This window comes from Muscardinus avellanarius (genome assembly GCF_963383645.1).
Source record: "Muscardinus avellanarius genome assembly, chromosome: 2".
Taxonomy (NCBI): domain Eukaryota; kingdom Metazoa; phylum Chordata; class Mammalia; order Rodentia; family Gliridae; genus Muscardinus; species Muscardinus avellanarius.
In genome coordinates, this window is record NC_137787.1 from 175,410,811 (window position 1) to 175,434,528 (window position 23,718).

General features: G+C 33.4%; 1 pseudogene across 1 annotated transcript; it reads left to right on the forward strand.

Annotated features, from left to right (window-relative positions):
- Positions 1-17,284: 17,284 nt before the first annotated feature.
- Positions 17,285-22,139, forward strand: LOC308258869 (vesicle-associated membrane protein 7-like; annotated as a pseudogene). Its single transcript has 2 exons — positions 17,285-17,375; positions 21,645-22,139. The product of its transcript is annotated as a vesicle-associated membrane protein 7-like (transcript).
- Positions 22,140-23,718: the final 1,579 nt, after the last annotated feature.

Sequence of the window (23,718 nt, forward strand, 5' to 3'; positions counted from 1 at the left end):
CCATTTACTTTTGCACTTCCCTCCTTTTTCAACCTTCACTATTGAATACAATACAAACTGCCCTTTTATATACCAGCTGACACTTAAAGACTGAGAGAAATTTATTAAAAGCAACAGAGACAAACATCTGAAATAATGAAAAGGAGGAACAACAAAGGATCAATGAGCTCCCACAACTCCACAATTACAGAACCTGGTAACATAGAATTACAGAGATCTCCAGAAGGTCAAATCAGAAATGTAATTGTAAATTAATACAGGAATTCCAAAAAGAATTTAGAGAGAATCTGAAAGAAATAAAGAATCTAACCATTGAAGTAAAGACATCTATTCAAACTATAAGCAATCACTTATACCACATGGAGAGTAGAATATCACCCCTAGAAGATGATCACTCCAAAAATGAACACATAATTTATAACATAGAAAAAACAATTCAACAGCAGAAATTAGACATTGAAGAAATATGGGCCCATCTTAAAAGAGCTAACCTAATAATTATTGGCATAGAGGTGGAAAAAGGAGATGAAACCAAGGGGCTCAACAATCTTTTCAAGGAAGTAATAGCAAAAAATTTTCCAAACATAGAGCAAGAGATTGACACAGGTATAGAAAACTTATACCACCCCCTTTACACAATATCAGAGAAAATGTTCCCCATGCCACATAATAGTCCAAATGACCAATATAGAAGCCAAAGAGAGAATCTTAAATACAACAAAAACAAAAGACAAAGTGACATTCAGAGGAAAATCAATTAAAATCACTACAGGCTTCCAAAACTAAGTCATGAAAACCAGAAGGGCCTGGAGTAACATATTCCAAACTCTGAAAGTAAACAACTTGAGGCCAAAAATTCCTACTCAGCAAAACTATCTCTCACATTAGATGGGGAAATAAAAATCTTCCATAACAAACAGAAGTTGAAGGAATTTATAACTTCAAAACTAGAGAAAATATTCAGAGATTAACTACAAAGAAGAAATAAGAAATACACACCAGAACCAGAAAAACAAGAATTTTCATCCAGCAGACAACTAAGAAGAAAAAAAAACAAACAGTATTTCATACAGAAGTAAAACCTCAACATGTTGCAAATTAGAAACCATTTCTCAATAATTACACTGAATGTAAATGGCCTCAACTCCCCAGTAAAAAAGACATAAGGGGTAAAATGGATTAAAGACTAGAATCCATCTATATGCTGCTTGCATGAAACACACCTTACAAGTAAAGATAGCAACAAACTCAAGGTAAAGGGCTAGAGCAAGGTAATCCTTTCCAATGGAATTTGAAGACAAGCAGGAGTTGTAACTATGATATCAGATAAGCTAGACTTCAAGCCCAAGTTTATTAGAAGAGACAAAGAATGTCATTTTTTTACCAGTAAAAGGAATAATCCAGCATGAGGAAATAATGATAATCAATATTTTATGCCTCAAATTTAGGTGAAGCTACTTTCATAAAACAAACTCTCTGTGATATTAAGTCACATATAAATCCCAATACAATAATACTAGAAGACTTCAATATACCTCTCACATCATTAGGTCAGTATTCTAGACAAAAGGTTAGAAAAGACACCTTGGACCTAAAGAACACCATTAATCAAATGGACCTGTTTGACACAGATACAATATTCTACCCAACTACAACAGAGTTCACATTTTTCTCAGGAGCTCACAGAACCTTTTCCAAGATAGATCACATTCTGGGCTACAAAGTGAGCACTAGGAAATTCAAAAAATGTGACATACATCCCTGTCTCTTTTCAGACCATAAAGGAATGAAAGTAGAAATCAACTATGAGAAGACTCAGAGAAACCACATAAACATGTGGAGACTGACCATCACACTTTTAAATGAAGAATGAGTCATAGAAGAAGTAAAGTGTAAAGTCAAGAAATTTCTAAAAACAAACAATAATAGAGATACAACATATCAAAACATCTAGGACACATTGAAGGCAATATTGAGGGAAATTTATAGCACTGAGTGCTCACACAGAAAAACAGAAAATCATCAAATAAGTAACTTAATGACACACCTCAAAGCGCTTGAAAAACTGGAACAATCTAACTCCAAAGCCAGTACAAAACAGAAAATTGTCAAAATCAGAGCAGAAATAAACAAAGTAGAGAATAAAAAAACAATACATAAAATAAACAAAACTAAAAGCTAGTTCCTCAAAAAATTAATAAGATAAACCACTAGTCAATTTAAATAAAAAAGAGAAAATCAACCCAAATTTTGAAGATAAAACAGGAGATATCATAACTGACAGTACACAAATCCAGAGGATTATCAGAAATTACTTTGAAAAACTACACTCCAACAAAATGGATAATCTGGAGAAAACTGACAAATTTATAGATAAATACAACCTTCCTAAACTAAGTCAAGAAGACATAGAAAATTTAAATCAAACAATAACAATCAAAGAGATTGAAACATCAATAAAGACCTTACCATTAACGAAAAGCCCAGGACCAGATGGCTTTCCAAGTAAATTTTATAAAATTTTTATTGAAGAGCTAATCCTGATATTCCTCAATCTATTTTGCAAGAAAGAAACAGAACTCTCCCAAATAAATTCTATGAACCCAACAGCACATTAATACCAAAACCAAATAAAGACAGTTCAAGGAAGGAAAACCACAGGCCTATATTCTTGATGAACTTGGAGACAAAACTGCTAAACAAAATACTACCAACATACATTCAAAACCATATCAAGAAAACCATACATCATGACCAGGTAGGATTCATCCCAGGGATGCAAGGCTGGTTCAACATACAAAAGTCAATCCATGTAATTCATCATATAAACAGACCCAAAGACAAAAATCACATGATCATTTCAATAGATGCTGAAAAAGCCTTTGATTAAACCCAACATTTATTTATGATAAATGCACTCCAGAGAATTGGAATAGAAAGAACATACTTCATCATAAAGGTAATCTAAAATAAGCCCAAAGTCAACATCATATTAAATAGGGATAAACTTTGAGAATTCCCCCTAAAAAGAGAAAACCGAAACAAGACAAGGATGTCCATTATCACCACTTCTCTTCAATATAGTTCTTGAGACCCTAACTAGAGCAATAAGGTAAGAAAAGGAAATCAATGGAGTACAAATAGAAAAGGAAAAACACAAACTTTCTCTATTTGCAGATGACAGGATACTATGTCGAGAAGACCCAACAAACTCATCCAAAAGACTTATAGAACTGATCAACAAATTCAGCAAAGTAACTGGATACAAAATTAATCTTAAAAAATCATAAGCTTTTCTGTACACCAACCATAAATCCACTGAAAAATAAATTCAGAAAACACTTCCACTCAGAATTTCCAACAAAAAATAAAATACTTAGGAATAAACTTAACCAAGGAGGTAAAAGACCTCTACAAAGAAAATTATAAAACATTGAAAACAGAAATTAAAGAAGATCTTAGAAGATGGAAACATTGTCCATGTTCATATATATTCAGATTAAATATTATCAAAATGGCCATACTTCCAAAAACGATCTACAGATTCAACACAATATCCATTAAATTACCAAGATCATTCCTCACAGACAGAAAAATCAGTCCTTATATTAATTTGGAACAACAACAACAAAAAACTACCAGAATAGCCAAAGTAGTTCTCAGTAACAAAAACTATGCAGGAGGAATCACAATACCTGACTTTAAACTAAACTACAGAGCCATTGTAATAAAAATATTATGGTATTTGCACAAAAACAGATACATGGACCAATGGAGCAGAACAGAAGACTCAGAAACACATCTACACACTTACAGTCAATTGATATTTGACACAGGGGCCAAAACAAACACAGGAAGAAAGATAGTCTGTTCAACAAATGGTGCTGGCAAAACTGGTTAACCATATGCAGAAAAATGGAAATAAATCTCACTTTCTCACCCTGCACAAGAGTCAATTCAAGAAGGATCAAAGACTTGGAAATTAGACCAGAGACCTTGAGGCACCTTGAAGAGGACATAGGCCCAACACTGCAACACATAGGCACAGATAAAAACTTTCTCAACAAGACCCCAAAGGCACAACAAACTAAAAGGCAAATCAATATGTGGCATGAAAATGAGGAGCTTCTGTACAACAAAGGAAACTGTCAAGATTCTCAACCGAGAGCCAACAGAATGGGAAGAAATTTTTGTCACCTACTCTCAGAAGACTAATATCTAGAATATACAAAGAGTTTAAGAATCTCAACACTAAAAACCCCAAATAATCCAATCAAAAAATGGGCAAGTGAACTAAATAGACACTTCATGATAAAAGAAATTCAAATGGCCAATAAATGTATGAAAAAATGATCAATATCATTGGCAATCAGAGAGATGCAAATCAAAACTACCCTGAGATTTCACCTAACTCCAACTAGAATGGTAATCATTCAAAATACAAGCCGGGCGTGGTGGCGCACGCTTGTAATCCCTGCACTTGAGAGCATGAGACAGGAGGATCACACAGGTTTGAAGCCAGCCTCAGCTACTTAGTTAGGCTCTCAGCAACTTAGTGAAACCCTGTTTCCAAATAAAATATAAAATAGGTCTGGTAGTACAGCCCAGAGGTAGAAAACCTCTGGGTTACGCCCCCAGTACCACCAAACACACACACACACACACACACACACACACATACACACACAACAAATGGTGGCATGGATGTGGAGAAGTGGGAACTCTAAATGTTGTGGTGGTATTGTAAAATAGTGAAACCACTTTGGAAAATAGTATGGAGGATCCTCAGAAGAATGGGAACAAATTTACCATTTGATCCAGCAATACCACTTCTGGGTATCTATCTAAAAGAAAGCAAAGCAAACTACCCAACTCATGCATGCATATTTATGCTCATAGCTGCATAATTCACCATTGCCAAACTGTGGAACTAGCCAAGATGTCCATCAACAGATGAATGGATAACAAAACTGTGGGATATGTATACTGCGGAATTTTACTCTGCTATAAAAAACAAAACAAAACACAATTACATCTTTTCAGGGAAATGGATGGAACTGGAGGACATTATGCTAAATGAGATTAGTCAGACGCAAAATGTAAGAAATCAGATGCTTTACCTAATATGTGAAAGCTAAGGTGAAATGGGTCATAGGAAGAATTCCAGGTGAAAAAGGAGATCCTATAGAGGAGCAAATAAGGCAACCTAACTAAGGGGATAGAAGAGGGTAAGAAGGAAACTCTCTAAAGCAAATGTACTTAAACATATCAAGGTCAACCACTAAGCTAAGCATGGGAAGTAGGGTTGGAGAGGGAATGGGGTGGGGATTGGGGAGGAGCTAACTGGGCAATGTGAGCATGTTTTCATATAAAAGGTTTTTTTTATCCCATTATCATGTATGAATACAATGCACCAATAAAAAAATAAAAATAAATTTCTTTAATTGAGAATAAAAACTTGAATAAGTATACATAATTTCACATACTTTACTCTTTATTTAACAATACATTGCTTATATTTTACTATACCTAAAAAATGTAATTTGATTTATTTTCTGGAAACATGAACTATTTCTTTTATACTTTCTTACTTTTTCTTACTTTTTTCAAAAACTCTTCTGAATTACTTGTATATAATAAAAATATTATCTATAAACTAACTTTTGATATAGTTTCTAAAAGTCTCATTTTCCACAAGATTATAAGCTCAATGATAATATGAAATATGTCATATTTCTTCCTTTTTTAAAAAGTCAAGAGATAATAAAGATATTCAACTAACATTTTATAATGAAGATGTCTTCAACAATAATGTAGATTTGTTAATGACTAAAGGATTATTAATTTGAATGACATTGTATTTATCTAATATCTTCCAATATACTCTTTGATGAGTACATGTACTTTTTCTGTAGATGTGAAAATTACTATTTTTTCTCATGGTAATAATAATGCAACAAAATAATAGAGACACACATACATACACAATTTGTATTTGGATTGTGGTTGTTGAAATGAGAGAAATACTGTAGCTAGTTTCATAATTAGTCAGTTACAAAACTTTTCCTTTGAGCAAATAGCAATCCATCTCAGTGCAATGTGCCAAGTGAGACCATTCCAGCAATAACCATTAAGACACAGAACAGGGAAGCTGAAACACACCAAACAGAAAGAGAGATTGACTCATTAAAACTAAATTCTCCTTCCCCCACAGGATACCCTTGCACATTCTCTTTAATATGGAGAATTCTGGCTGACATTTGCAAGAGCCATTTATAACTCAAATCCTGGACGAACTGCAGAAAAAGAAGGGTGCTACATGCACACAGAAATTTTAAGGTTATTTTTTCCAATTTGGCAGAACATTTTCCAAATAAACTTATTTTACAGAATTAGCTATTATAGTGAAGTAAGAAATGCTTTACAATATTAAAACATTTTTATTTACTTGTTTATTTATCTAAATTTTCATTTTAGTTGGACAGATAAGTTGATTAAAATAGATTTTATGAATTTCACCTGGTTAGCCAGCACTGGTTAGACAGTTCATGTTTCTTTCCTGAAAGTTCATATAAATAGCTTTTGAAAATGGATATCAAGCTAAGTGGGTACTTTGTACATGAGGAATTTATGTTATATGAAACAACTTTAGTCATTTCACTCTATTACCTAATAGATATTAACTCTTAGATTTGTTGTAGCCAATTTCTTACATATTATTTAAATTCTAATTTATCAGTGTTTCATTATATTTTATGAGCCAGATGTGAAGATACTTGGCTTAATATTGGTCTCTATAATAACAACATTTTTGCCATAGAAATCAGCTAAAGTTACAAATCAGAATTTACCAATCTCTAGAATTTGTTGAACACTTCTCAGTACACCAAAGACCTGAGACATTTTGAGGATGAAGTATGTATATTTCATTATGCCAAAACACAGGAGTAACAGAATACTGTTCCAGGTAACAGGTCCAGTTTATGATATTTATTGCAAATCATATTTGAGGGTTTTTATTATGTTAAGAGTAAACAAAGATTTTAGTGAATAAATATGAAGTATCATGTTTCTATAACACCATAACACTGAAGAAACATAAATGAATAAGCCTAGTTGGTATTTATTAATGCTGCTCTAAAATTCACTTTTTATGCAGAAAGAGGATGGTATTTTATTCCATTTATTTTACCAATATTTTGAGATACAGATAGTCTTCTGGCATAGATTATTTGAATACACGGAAGCCCATTAGGGTAAAATCCATCAAGACTGGTAGGAGCATCACTAATCATAACTGACCTGCTTTTTTTTTTATCACATCCTCAACCTCCTTTTTTCCTCAATGGTACTGACTTATACTAAATTTCCTTTTATTTATTTTATTTTTAATATCTACAGTATGTTCAAGTATGTATTTTATTTTTCATACTCATATTGGTGCATTGTAATTATATATTGTAGTGAGGTTCAAAGACACACAAACTTGCACATAGGGTTAATGTATAGTGTTCTTTGCCCACAGAAAATGAGAATATACATTTTCTTCTGTATGGAGTTGCCTTCATTAGCTAACTCATTCTTCAGAATGCAACTCTAACCCATTCTCAACGATATACTAGGTATTTGTCTCTGCAGGAAGTTTTTCAGGAGTACTGATTTGGGTTTTCTGTTTCACTTCACTGCATTAAATATAAAATCATACCAGGTGTGGTGATCCATACCTGTAATTTCAGTAGCTGGGAGGCTAAGACAGTTGGATAGCAAGTTTGAAGACAGCCTTGGCAAACTTGGTAAACCTCTCAGCAACTTAATAAGACCTTTCTAAATAAAATAATAAAATAGGGCTGAAAGTTTAGCTAAAAGAATGCCTCTGTGTTCCATTCCTGGAACCATAAAAATAAGTCAATTAATTAATTAATATAAATAAATACAATATCTTTTACTTTAAGGTCATCTTTGTCCAGTATATCTTGAATACCTCAAAAACCTAACCAAATTTTTTTACAGGTCTGGAAATGGAACACAGGGGCATTTGACCTCCAAGCTATACCTCCTGCCCTATTTTTATTCTTTACTTCGAAACAGGTTCTCACTAAGTTGTGGAGGGCCTCACTAAGTAGCTCAGGCTGTCCGTGAACCATGATCCTCAGGTCCCAGCCTCCCAAATGCTGGGATTACAAGCGTGCGACACCACACCCGACTCAAAACCTAACCAATTTTGAAATGGTATAGGCCTCAGGAGTAATTCATAAGTCCAGATAATCATTTAATAAGGGTTAGTTACCTTGTATGTCCAGGTTGGCAGTTGAAATGCAGACCTTATATAGATTGCTCTAAAATGTATATTTCTGATAAAACTTCATCTTTGAATTTAAACCCTACAACATCTCCAAAATCTAACATTTGTGCTAAGAGACCTTCCTTTTCTGTAAGGTTGTGAAGAAACTTATCCCTGAAACTGCTGCTCCCAAATTGCTCCTGATGTCAGGAAAATGGCATAAAAATCTACCCTGTACCCGGGCATGGTGGCGCACGCTTGTAATCCTCGTGCTTGGGAGGCGGAGACATGAGGATCACGCAGGTTTGAAGCCAGCCGCGTGCACTGGCTTAGGAGACCCTGTTTCTAAGTAAAAATATAAAATAGGTCTGGGAGTGTAGCCTGGAGGTAAAAGAGCTTCCAGGAACCCCAGTACCACCAAAAATAAAAAATAAAAAATAAAAAATTCTACCCTGCATTTCAAGCCAAAACCATAGGACTCATTTTGAGTTCTTTATTATTCTCACTCCACACATACTCTCTACCAGTAATTTCTGTCAACATATCTCACATAGATCATTGTTCTTCATCTACAGTACTTATTATCTGAATAAAAAGTATCAGCATTTTCAGTGTAGACAGCCTAATGATGGAGTCTACACTATGTGCCTACTACTTTGCTCCATTCACCTCCATTTTTTCATGATCCCATTCTCCAATGTTTTTGTTTTGAGGAACAAATTTCCTTTCTGATTATATAATGTTATCATTAAGACCTTTATACTTAAATATTTATATTTCAACTATAAGAAAATCTAACATAACAACATGGTTTCGTGCACCTATTTGTTCAGTTTTGCTTTCTGTAACTATTCCCCACACCACATATGAACACACACACACACACACACACACACACACACACACACACACAGATACACACACCTTTTTATACGCTTTTCTACCTTTTAAAAGTACAACTAAGGTACCTTCATTTTTTTTTCTTTTATTTTAATTGGTGCATTAGAGTCATTCATCTTAATGGAGGACAAGATGGTGGAGGTATACATGCACACATCACTCAATTAGCCCTTCACTAATTCCTACCCCATTCTCTCCCCACTCCTTTCTTCTCATGTTTGGCTTAGTGATTGACTTTGATATGTTTATGAATGTAATGTATCTCATGCAAATTACTGAGAGACCTTGTTTGTTTTCATGGTACAACAGTCTTTCCTGTCTTGAGTTGTCTTTTTATCTTTTATTTTTTCAGTGCCTGAACCTTCTAATCATCCAAATAATCATCCCTAATTATTCATAGAGTTTATTCCTGTTATACATGAGGTCTCACCTTTGTTATCATCCGTATTAGTTTCACTGAGCTGCCATAACAAAGTGCTCTAAACTTGGTGGCTTGAAATAACAACTAATTCTCTCACAGTTCTAGAAACCATATGTCTAAACCCAAGGCATCAGCAGTGTTGGATTTATAATGGAGCTCCAAGAGAGCCTTTTTCCAAGTTCTGATGGTTTTGGCAATGCTCACCAAATAGATGTGTTCCTCTAATCTCTGCCTCTGTAATATATGACAAATAAGAGTCTCTGTGTTTCAATTTTTCTTTTTTATATGTTTTATTGGTGCATTATAGTCATGCATCTTAATGGGATAAAAAATGGTGGAGACATACTTGCACACATCACCCAATTAGCCCTTACCCAATTCTTGCCCCATTCCCTCCCTCTCCCTCCTTCTCATGCTTGGCTTAGTGATTGACTTTGATATGTTTGTTAAACTACATCATGTGCTTTAGAGAGTTTCCCTCTTCCCACCTCCAATCTCCTCAGCTAGTTCACCTTATTTACTCATCTATAGAATCTCCTTTTTGATCCAGAGTTCCTCATGTTACACATTTCCCCCTAGCTTTCATATATTACGGAAAGCATCCTATTTCTTATTTTTTGTGACTGACTAATCACACTTAGCATGATGTCCTCCAGTTATATCCTTTATAATTAGTATTCAAATAAAAAAGAAAAATTGGTTATGGAAATCAATTTTTCTTTTTTATTCAAGTACTAGTTATAATGGATTAGGTCCTACAGTGATGACCTCATCTTAAGTTGACTACAACTGCAAGCACCCTTTAAATAAAATGGCTATATTTACAAATTCAGGGTTTCAGGTTTCAATGTATCATTTTGGAGGGCACATTTTAACTTGTTTCACCTTCTATGTGTCTCATATAAAATATCTCACTCACTTTCATTGTACCATATCTAGTTTTCATTATAGTACTTATCATTATCTAACATTTCTGATGAATGGCTTATTGTATGCCTTCCCCAAATTCAGAATACATTCCATGAAGGAATGACCTAGTCTGTGGTTGTTCCTCTTGTTTTTCCTCCTCTAGTACTCAGAAGAGTGCACAGGGCACAGCGCACAGTAAGAATGTAATATGAATTTGATGTATGCGAGTGATTAATAGTGAATTTGTTATAAAGTCTGTTTATAATGAATCATACTGTTACACTAATATATGTTTATTTTAGTAATTAATTAAATATATAATATATTATACATAGAATTTTAATTTGCTTTAACTTTATAATCAGGGTTTCCTACTTAATGACTCTAGTCAAGGTTATGTGGATTTTTTAAAAATCCAATAGAACATAAGTGCAATTCAAGAGTAAGCCTCTCTCCAATGCATTAATGTAGCACAAAATCCAATTTTTGGCAGGATTCCCAGGCAATCGGGGTTACAAAGTCATCTTGTCCTCTACATTTGCGTATAATGGAGAAACTTGAATCATTGTGATATATTGCAATGTTACTGAGAGGGTCGACCTCATTCTGAAAGACACTTGGTTATTCACACTGGCAGGTGTCATCTATACAGTGCATAATCATTATATTAATTTTTAAAAATATAAATCATGAAGCAAGAATTAAAATCACTACAAATCTGTCATGTAAAGTATAAAAATAATCAAGCAGGATGCCATTTTGTCAAGAATTTAATTTAATAATTTATCTGTGGTATCAATGACCTAAGTTATAGAATAACTAATAACTTTTAAACATTATTTTATTTGATAATTTATATATGTAAGAGTAATATAAAATATTACTGACATCACATGAAAGTTTGGAATTTCAAGTTTATACCTATTTACATATATTACCAAGTTTAGGATAATTAAAAAATTGATTGGTATTTCAGATCACTACCATGTAAAATTTTGATTTCAAACATAATTTATAAATGTTGCCTCTTCCACTCAACATAATTTAAAAAAATTATTTAAATTAATTTTAATGAGAAAAATAAAAGAAAACAATCAAAGTTGGAGGAAATTCATTAGATAAGAAAAAAAGTCTCAAAGGGACTATGATTTTTTCCTTATACAGCAGTATATTCTTTGCAGTAAACTATCATAGTTTAAGAAGAAACATCAACAGGAACAGAAAAGATAATTTGCCCAGGCCTATTCAGTAAGATGTAAAATTTATGTTTTAATTGAAATAAATTTAATGATATTAATTTATCAAACCTTGGCACTATCAACATTTTGGCTAGATAATTATTCTCTGAAAGGGGCTATACTTTGCATCATAGGATGTTTAGTAGCATTCCAAAGATCCTCCCATTAATTTCCAAGAATATATCTAAACTTCCATTTTTGGTGACAAGCAAAAATATCTCCAAACATTTTCAAATATTTCTGGGAGTAGGTGAAGTGATTTGCTTGAGTCAAAAACTACTGTAATAGAAAAAAAAAGCAATATTTCTGTCATGCCAAGTTGGTAGTAAGCATGAATACAACTGTCTTGGAATTTGTCAAAATTTTTTTTATAGAATCAAAAACAAGCTTATGTTACTCATGGGATAATGTGCATTCGATATTTAAACTAAATGGGTGAGGAACATCAAGCAGATTATTGATTGCAAATATATATATGTAATATTTATATATATATTAATTCCACTCAATATTGATGGATGCCAATCAATGAAATCTCTAGGAAATTGGCCAAAGAAACATTGAACTTTACTTTGAGAATATGTCCACAGCCCAGGATATACAGCAATTGATATTACAATAAAAAGTAAAATTATAAAAAATTAAAAATCTATTATGAGGAAGAGGCTTCAGATCAAACGAATATGATTAATAACCTTGGAACATAAGGATAAAATCAACAGAAAAATAAATGTATTATATGTATGTAGAATTAAAATGATAATGGGGAAAAATGTGAATACTAGAACATCAAAAAGCAAGCACAGAGACGTTGAAAAATGACAAAATGTTAATTCTGGTAATAAAATATTTTATTATCAAATGTTAATAACCTGAGTAAACATCACATTAGATGTAGTTCAAGATATAATTGATAAAGTGTCAGAAACAAAGGAAGGTACCTAATGTGTAACAGAGATACAAAAACACATGAATATCAGAGATATTTCAAGATAAAAAGGGTACAATATATATCATTGTTCAATCTGCATGAAACAGAAGAGGTAAAAGAATAGAAAAAAAAATGAAAAGATAGTGTTCTCTAAAAAATAAAAATAAAATAGACAATAGCAAAAGCCCAGTAGGAATCTTTCAATTTTTTAAAAAATAGGAAATATTATCATACCATGATATATAAACACACACACACACACACATACACACACACACACACACACTAGTAGACACTTATTTTCTCTATTAAATGAATCTAGGACATATGTCTCCTCATTAGTGATAAGTACAAATATGCCATAAATTGGGGTTTTAAATATTGACTTCACTTCTAAGAACTTAGACTGTCTGTGGAAGTGACTGCAAGGTCAGGAAGGGAAGGCACTAACTAGATAGTCTAAAACGTTTATTTTATAGAAATAAAGAAGCGCTCATAAAAATAATGAAAACATGATGAAATAACCAACTGAAGGGGATCCCATAGGGTAAATACGGGAAAACTCAGTAATTTAACATTTTGCCATTTCTCGTTTGTCTGGTTCACTTAACATGGGGACATCAGTCCTCTTAACCAACGTAATGTTTGAAATATTTTTTATTTAATAAACAAATTTAACTCCAGGGGAAAATTTTTGATCCTTTTAAATAATATCATGAAAGAGGCCAGAAGTATTAACGTATTGAGACCATAATGTAAATATATATTTAAATGTGCCCTAAATGAATGCAGAATACTTCTGATTGTTATACACAGCTATAAAAAAATGCCATTCATGAGTCTGGAGTGGTGGCGCACACTTGTAATTCCCGCGCTTGGGAGGCCGAGACAGGAGGATCGCACAGGTTCGAAGCCAGCCGCATTGGCTTAAGAGACCCTGTTTCCAAATAAAAATATAAAATAGGTCTGGGAGTGGCCGGAGGTAGAAGGGTTTCCAAGAACCCCAGTACCACATGCACAAAAAAGTGCCATTCATGACATAAACATAGCTCTAATAAAGTTTAGGCTACATAATTTGCTTTGTAAAATGGCACAGCAGTTGTCATCTTTCAGGATTTTCTTGGTTTAAATAGAGACTAGGTAGTTTAAAATAAGGCAACCTAACTGTGGGAATGGGAGGTTCGGGGAGTGGGGGAGGGAGAAGGAAAGTTTTTAAAGTGCTTGATGTAATTTTTCTTATCGAAGTCAAACACTAAACCAAGCATGGGCGGGAGGGATGGGGATGGAGTGAGGTAGGGACTGGCTCGGTGATGTGTGCATTTATGTCTATACAAGATTTTCACCCCAATATGACATATAAATACAATGCACTAATAAAAAATATATTAAATATAAAAAATAGAGACTAGGCTTGTTAAAAAAAAATGAAGACATGATGGAGACCACAGCATTTGTACTGTTTTTCGTTACCTACTTGATATTCCAGGTGAGACTAATCTCTACCATACAGCTTGTGAACAGCATTGTTTATTGTTAACAATTTTAACCATGAATGAAGACAGTGGGGTTTTTTTTCTCCTCATTCCCCATACCAAAATGACAATGTGGAGGTTCTAACAATTTCTGTCAATTATTTTAAGTGTGTGTGTGTGTGTGTGTGTGTGTGTGTGTGTGTGTGTGTGTATGTGTAAAAAATGTCTGGGAAAATTAATTCTAACTGTGCTCTTGTATCAAGTGGATACATGGTGAGTCTTGTAAGAGCCAAGAAAATAGTTCCTGGCCTCTGTCTAAGTCCATATACTAGAAAGACATTAATTCCTTAGATCACCACATAAATAAAACAAATAAAGTAAAAATACTGAACCAATTTATACAAGAACTTACACTATAATAACAAAAGTTCCAACATTCATAATCAGTTAGATTTGTATTGCTAATTCAAAATGCCTGGGTACTTTATAATGAAGATATGTTTATTAAGCTCACTGTTTTGGAGACTATAAGTGCCCCATCAATTCTGTCTCTGAAGAAGGCCTTTTAGCTACATCATAACATGGTGGATGGCATCATGTGAGGAGTTTGTGAGATAGTGGCAAATAATAAAAAAGGAAAAGAGCACATGGTCAGAAAAGAAGTGAGAGACTATAGAGAAGCCAAGCTTGCTCTTTCTTAATAACCTGTACTTATGGGAACTAACCCATTCCGAGAGACCAGCTTTTATCCTAGTCATGACCCAGTCATGTCCCATTAGGTCTGTCAAAGTTTCCATCTTCTTTCAGCAGTTAAATTGGCGACCAGGCAAGTAGTACAAAACCATAACCAAATCACATAGTTCATCCTGCCAATTACCAGAAGGAAAGGAAAAGGAGTATCAAAGAATATTCAAAGAATGAGTTACAATTTTAAACACAAATAAAATACATAAACCTAAAGATTAAAGATGCTGAGTAAACCTCAAATATTTAACCCCCCAAAAAAACAAGCTACACAATAATTAAATTTCTGAAAACTAAATACAAATAAAATACATTGAAGTCATCCAGAGAAAGATAAAATACTACCTAAAGGGGCATACCAATAGTAATTGCAGTGATTTTTCATCTAAAAGGGAATAAAAGGCAGTTAGAAAGATGTGCTGAGAGAAAAAAATAATGCGAACCAAAGTTTGTATCCAATGATGTTAGACACAAAATTTTAAAAAAGTATCTGCTAGCAGATGCACCCTTAAAAATTGACTAAAGAAAATTATTCAAAATATAAAAAAATTATAAAATAAATCCTGGAATATCAGGAAAGAAGAAAGAGCAACAGAAAGAACAGAAATGTGTATATATATATATATATATATATATATATATATATATATTCTTACTCCTCTCATATCATGAACCATAAAGTTTCCATTTGATGATGGAAAGAGAAAACATAACACTATCTAAAACTCAAGATAATGGTATTTTGAAAAGTAAAAAGTAAAGAGGCCTAAATAGATGTCAGATGTCTGCACTGCTCTGAGCAGTAAAATTTGGTTTGTTTAAACAGATTTATAAAACACATATACCTATTTCAACACACAGAGAATCCATTAAGAAAACTATGAGTAGGGATATATTCAAACCACTAAAATTTAATCAAAATAGAATCCTAAAAATAATAATTATATACCTGTGAAGTCAATGCCACAATTTATGTTCTAAATTTATTCATCATCTCCCAAAGTTTCTTTCCACATTTATTTATTAGGAGTAGTTGCAGCAGTAGTGGCAGTTTGTGATAAGATCACTGAACATAGGTCTATCTAAATGGATTTTTTTTAAAGTGGATGACACAGTTTTGTTAACTATAGGCACTATGTTGTTCAACAGATCTCTAGGGTTTATATATCTCATAGAATTAAATCTTTTCAGCCTTTGACAAATACTGCCCTGCTACCCTCTCTTCTAGCCCGTGGACACTCTACATATATCCTTGATTTGTTTAGGTTCATTAACGGTATCATTATATGCTATCATGTACTATTACTCCTTCTGTGTCTGGCTTATTTCACCTTGTATTATGTTCTCCAGGTTTATCTGTGATGTTTCGATTGTCAGGATTTTTTTTTAAGGTTTAGTAATACACTCTTCTCTCAGGTTGTTTGTTCTATCAGTAGCATACAGCACGAAACACTGCTATTCACAGGACTTGTGTACATTTTTGGCCAGACAGTGAACTATAACCTAAAAATTCAAAGCTTACGTACACTTCATCGTTTCACCTAATGTAGCTCTCATATCCTGTAAGCAAACTGAACTTTCAAACAAAGATGCCATTTCATCAGAAGGCATTTTTTATAACACAAGAGCCTCATATTTCTCCTGTTCAGGGAGAACTTGGGGCTGCTGATCTACTTGCCAAATTAGAATTTATCAACTTTCTTTCTCTTTATTTTCTCTGAGTTTCTCTATTTTAGAACAAATGTTTATAGTAAAAATAATTCTTGAAATTTATGTGTAATCTCAAATCCCTAATCTCCCCCTCTTCCTCAAAGAATATTGAAATTGGCATTGGTTTTCTCACATATGTACATAATATGAGTCCATAGAGATGATTCTTTATTGATTCTCTCTGTCTTTCTTCCCCTTCCCCTATACCACCTCCCCAGTTCCACTGTTTTTTTCTCCATTATCTGAAATTTCCCTGGTATCCTGATTACTTCCTAGCCTCCACAAATGAGAGAAAACATATGATCCTTCATTTTCTGTCACTGACTTTGAAAGATCAGTGGTATGGTTTAATGATATGAGCAATGGTTTGGAGTTCCAGGAAAAGATTATGTTTAGAAACTCTATCATTACCAGCTTTGTCAGTCTTGGAAAGTTATTTGACTTCTCAGCATCCCGTTATCTGCCTCTACAAAATCTGCAAAGCTTATATTCACATGTGTCAAAGTGTAAAATAGTAGTTAATATCAGCTCTGCAGTTAAAAAAACAAGGCATGAGATATTGCCACCAAAACTTGCCAGATGTATCAAGGTAAGCAGATTCTATACCCATTCTAACCTGAACATTGCAATATATAGTTTTTACTGAGACTATATTAAAAGAGATTATCAAGTAACTACATGATGTTATGGCTTGAATATGGAATGTCCCTCAGGAAAGCTCATGTGTTAGCACTGCAGCAGCATCCAAAGTGTAACATGGCTGGAAGAAGTGGGTCATTGGAGGGGTGGCCTTGAGGAATGTATCTGTCCCAGCACCCCTCCCTGCCCTCTTCTCTCCTTCATAGCCACTAGATGTTAATCAGCTGACCTACACCATTCCCTGACACCCTGACACCACGATGTTTTACCCTAGGAGTTGGATGATTATGGACTGAAACTTCGAAATCAGAAACCATGAATGAAATAGACCTTTCCTATTCTAAGTTGTACTTGTCAGGTGTTTTGTTAAAAACAATTAATATCCACCATAATTGTATTGTCTGCCTGGTGGTAACCACTCATATACATTTTAGCTATATTTTTTTCTAAGTTGAATGCTTATATGATGAAATAACTTTCCTGCCATATGGAACTGCTCTAAAACTCCTCCTAAATTCTAGTCCGGGAGGTATTGCTGTACTTACTATATCTGAGGTACTAGATATTGAAAAACATCTATATTCTTTGGAGGGATATAAATACTGGTTTCATTACATATTATATGCTAGATTTTATGCAAGCCTGTCAACTGATAATGTGGATAAAATGCTGTTTTTGAAAATTAGTTCGGATATTCATAAAGGCTGTAGAAGAATAGCGTGTAAAGATACAAGTTAATAGAATTTTGTACATTGGATATATTCATTGGTGTGAAGGCTGAGGAGAATAGAATAGAAGAGAATATAAGATGGGAGTTGAAGAGATGGGAGTTCACATATTCAGTAATAGGCTAATTTTACTTAACCATACTTTAAAATTATTTAATCTGTCTTGTTTGCATTTTTTATGGTACTGGGGATGGAATTCAGGGGCATTTTACCCTCAAGTTACACCCCCAGTCCTATTTTTTAATTCTTTATTTGGAAACAGGTCTCCCTGAGTTGCAAAGGACTTCACTAAGTAACTGCGTCTGTTCACAAACCGTGACCCTCCGGTTTTAGCCTCTCAAATGCTGGCTTTTTGCATTTTTATATCTTATTTATTTTGGTAAAAACTATTTTATTATCTGTTATTTCATGAGAATTTAAAAATACATGATGATCATATTTGTGTTGTTTGAGTACCTTATGAACTGGATTCTACAGAGAAATCAAAGGCTGGTGCTATGAGCAGTTCACTGACTAATGCAACAGAAGCAGAGGCTCACAGCCAGATGTGAATTTGAAAAGCCTGCACCTGCCTCTCTCTTATTGAACATGGCATATGATTTCAGGGATTTTTATTTGAAGCTGGAAAGGAAATATACCTCTGCTGACATCTGGGTTACAGAAGTGTCTAAACCAATTGTCTAATACAGTTTCCTGATGGGGAAAATGGGAGTAATGAGAGCTATCTTCTGGCTTTTTTATAAAACATAAATGCCAACAGAGCAGGAATTGGCTGCATTCTGTTCTTTATTCGATGTCCAGGAGTTAACCCCAAAGTGCAAGCAAATGTTTCTCCTGGGACTGATATCAAATAGTAAAAAAAGAATCAAATATATTCAGTTCATACAAATACATAGCTTCAAAGGGCAAAAATACAACAATTTAACTTTATGGGCTTCGTTTGTATTTTAGTATTCAGAAACAATTTATTTCATAAGATAAAGCTCCTGTTAGATGGTTGAGTTTTAATAGACAAAGGAAGGTTAAAGAAAGTAGAAAGTGAAGAACAAAATTAGGCTGGTCACTTCAGTTACTTTCTTTGTAAGGTGGGGGATAAGGAGTCAGAAAACAGAAAAATAACTGATTAACATCAGGTAACATTGATTGCCTTTTTGTCCAACAATGAAGGCAAAGGGAATGATTGTCATGGCAAGTGATTCTAGCCTCTTTGAAAAATTTGACTCTTCTCTGAATCTTCTTTGGGTTATATCCATGCCAGTTTGGTCCCATCTTCCTCTTTGAATGAGGTTAGCAGCGTTCCTCTCCCTTCATGAAACTGCTACTGTTCCTCCAATTATTATCTAACTGTTGAAGGCCTTTGGGCACATTTTATGTTCTCTCTGTTGTTCTAAAGTATTCATCTAGGAAGGATCTTAAGTTTACCCCATTAGAGGTTTTTGGACCAAAATAAATAAATTAATTACGTGAAACTGTTTTGCTATAATCATACTAAGAGCCCTCATTATTAAATATTTCCTTCATCACACTTAAATGATTTTCCCACAAACTCTAGGTTATTAATAAGCTCTCTCTCAGTGTCACATTTAAGCACATTAAAAGACAGAATATAATAGGGCTATAAATTATCCTCACTTAAAATATGATAGGCATTTGAAGCACGCATGGTCGAACACGTTTCTGAGTGGAGATAACAGATGTTTACTTGAACTCTGTAAACTAAATTTATCATGATGCCAATAATGCAATTACATTTGGGCTCTGCAGCGCATTATAGGAGTTGAAAGCCTTTTATTTTACCTACATTATGCATTCTTTATTTTCTTTTTAAGATATATGATCTAAAAAGTCACAACCTACTAATAAATATACATACATAGGCCGTTTGAGGTTTCAGCTAGTAAAATAAGTTGTGACCTGCACATGCACCAAATTTATAAAATTTTAAGAAGTACCCATGAATCAGTGTTTTCAATGTACATGGTAATTCAAAGGGAAAACAAACTTATGTACTTTTTGCTAAAAATGAGACCATTTTAAGTTGCTTTATTTGTAAACTAGTATTTTGTTCAATACCTATATTCTAGGTATTCACTTGATGCCTGCGTCTTATTTTAATAAGATGGGTGACAGTAGATGCTAAGTAGTATGTGAAAGGAGAAAATACATTTATTAATCTTTCAATATATGTGACTTTCATTTTATGTGAGAAAACGGAACCTCTCAGATTATGCAAACAGCTTACCAAAAACTATATAATTAGTAAAAGATAGAAAAAAATGTTAAGCCCAGACAATTTTTTTCTGAAGTTGACACTATTCCTCTTACCTTCAGTTGCATTTTCATCAATTTAGAAAGTTGATAGTTTAATTCCAGGGTAAAGATGAGCCTACAACTTTTAATTAATTGAGTATTTTATGTTATTTTGATAGAATCACCTTTTCTAATACCTCTATATATAAATAAGACAATAACCACATATTTATTCTATCTATGGATAATGAAGGAGTAATAACCTGGAATTCAGATTTCAAATAACAAGACAGTTTCTCCAAGATTTATTCATCTGTTCTACTAAAGAAAATCTTATGATAGTTTCCTATGCTTCCATTATAAGTCATTCATTAAATAATATTTTGCTCTTTAGCAAATATATTAATGCATTTTCAGAACACAATGATGTTATACTTTTCTCTATTATCAACTCTCTTTTTGTTATGTTGGCAGGTGTGCTTTTATTTATCACTACATATATGTCAAAATAAAATATGTGGCCGGGCATGGTGGTGCACGCTTGTAATATCCACGTTTGGGATGCGGACGGAGACAGGAGGATGGTGCTGGTTCGAAGCCAGTCTCGCTGGCTTAAAAGATCCTGTTTCCAAATAAAAATATAAAATAGGTCTGTGAGTGTAGCCTGGAGGTAGAAGTGTTTCCAGGAACCCAGCACTACCAAAAAATTTTTCAAAAATATGATTTAAAGGTATAAATCATAGATCATTAATCTTTTCAAACCTGACTCTTCAGCCTGCTTCCTTACTCATCTTCTTGCTGAGAAATTGCATGAGTCTTCTTGAGTTTCAGTCATGAAGATTCAAAACAAAAAGAACAGTGGGCATTACCAGATGCAGAAAACTTCATGATAGTGTTCTGGCTTAATTTATTTCATTTAGCTTGAGGTTTAAGAAAAAAATCAGTGATAGTAATCACAAAATAATAAAGCAGAAAAAATACAAATGCATAAAATTGCCAAAATCAACACTAGACATGTAATGTACTACTACTATTGGACTGAAGTAATTTTGCTCATATAATAATACATGATTATATACTTAGCAAAACTGGATGAATTGCATATTATTTCTCAAGATTCACCATAAAGGCTTACATTGGTTAATTCTAATAGATATAATTCAATGATATAATAATATTGGAATTATACTCATTTCTTATACACTGAAGTATAAACTCGTTATGTAATGATATGTGTTTTGCTGGGTGAATTCATGGCTACTGTCCAAGTGTGTGGAGGGAGAAGGAACACTATATAGGTAGCCCGTTGCAGTCTAAAATGTTCTATTTTTGAGCCTTCTCTGGGATCAGATGGTCTGCGACCCCAATCCAATCAGCATATTTGGACACAAGTCCCAGGGCCCTCTGAGCATACTCAACAGTTAATTTGGTTCATTACATTTGCCCAAGAAAGAACTGTATATCTTTCTATCACTGATGATGATTTTGAGTGTCCCCAAGCCTTCAATTTTCTGAATGAGGTAAAGAAGAGCTTCCAGACTACTTATGGTTTAAGAGCATAGACAGCACTTCCATATGCTTGGCTGCACAGCTGAAGCATCACTCTAAGCATAAAGGCCTAGACAAAGTGATGAAGACTCAAACCCAAGTGGATGAATTGAAAGGAATCATGCTCAGAAACAAAGATCTGGTAGCTCAGCATGGATAAAGATTGGAACTATTGATGGACAAAACAAAATCTTGTGGATTCATCTGTCACCTTCAAAAGTACCAGTAGAAATCTTGTCTAAGGCATGCGTATGAAGAATATCAAATTTACTGTCATCCTCATCATTGTATCATTGTGTTCATTTATGTATATCATTATGTCACCTCTCTGTAATGGATTCATGTGGCCAAGTTGTGTGAAGAAATAAGAAAGAAACAGTTATCATTAACCAAGAAAACAAGAGACAAAGCAACTAAAATAAACCTATGTGACTGAAGCCTTTCATTACTGTCAAAAAGTGTCTGCCAGTCTCTTCAGCCCTTTCTTCAACTTTTCTTTCCTAAATTTTAGTCGACAGCCACAGATTTATCTTTGTCTTATTAACTGATTTATCTATTCCAGCAAACTTTCCAATGGTAACTTTAAGAAGGCTTTTGTTTGTTTCTTTGGTTAGTGTCTTCTACTTTAAAAAATACTTTTTTAATTTTAACTAATTGCACAAAGCTATTGCCAAGGCTGAAATCAACAGTCTTATGAAATGTCTACGAAAACTATAGAGAAGCTTTGCCTGTGTACACAAAAGCATTCAAGAGACAGATGATATTGCTAACATTTTATCTTTATATTAGCCTTTTGTTATTGAAGAGTTTTAGTTGTTTCAAAACAATCTAAACAAAGAATCATTGTTATTTTGGGAATTATAATTAAATTGTTGGTGCTGCTTATTTCCAGGAGACCAAATAGGTAAAGTATTAAACACTTTTATTTCCATAAGATTTAGAACATTTTCCTAGCCCATAGAAGCACACAGAATTATTCTTGTCTTCCTAGTATTCACTTTTGGGAATAATGTTTAGTGAGCTAGTCATTCAGAATGTGGTAGATAGCTTGATATTTTCTGTTTTCCCATTGTAGTTGATTTGTGATGATGTTTTAAATATTGCTTAAGGATTTTAATGTATATTCCTTTTACTTCTGTGAATATTCAGAGCAATCATATTGTTAATAGAATGGATACTGAGGGGGTGGATAGGCAAATACCTCTGCCTCACCAAAGAAAAATAAGGGAACAATAGTGGATGTGCTAGCATTTTAGATATACAAAGGAAGGTAGTATGGAAAGTTTTTTCCATTCTGGGGAGAAAGCTCAAACTGACCATAGTCAGCAGTCAGCTCCAGAGTTTGGAAAGATTCTGTTGAATGATAGGCTGAGCATCTTTTATGGTTTAAGATACAGTAAGATGTATAGAAATAATACATAAAGGTTTAATACCCATTTTACAAAAAATTGAATGTAATCATGCTTCTCCAGCTACTCTGGTATCTGTTACTTAAATTGATGTGTATGTGAAAGACATTTTCTGCCCTAGATCTAATTGCATATATTTATCAATGAGTGCTATGAATCAGAAGTTATATTGCATTTTCTTCCCAATAAAGAAACAAATTAAGATCTATAGAACCTAGCTACCTGTTTAACCTAGTCATGTGCTTTGGATATATATGTGTCCCATAATGGTACCTTTCTTCAATATAAACTATTCAGTTTATGCCTGATTCATCCATTTGACATGTAACTTAGGCCAACTGAAATTCTTTTCTTGTTGATTATGTATACCACAAATATTTTTCTAGTCTTATCAACACTAAGGCTTCTTAATTGCATCAGTACTTTCTATTGAAAAGTACATGTGTTCCTGAAAAGACATTTGACATTCCTAAATTATAATTTTCAGATGCTTTTAATCCAAAGAAAAAGCCTTAAAGCTTCTTTTCTTTTCTTATAC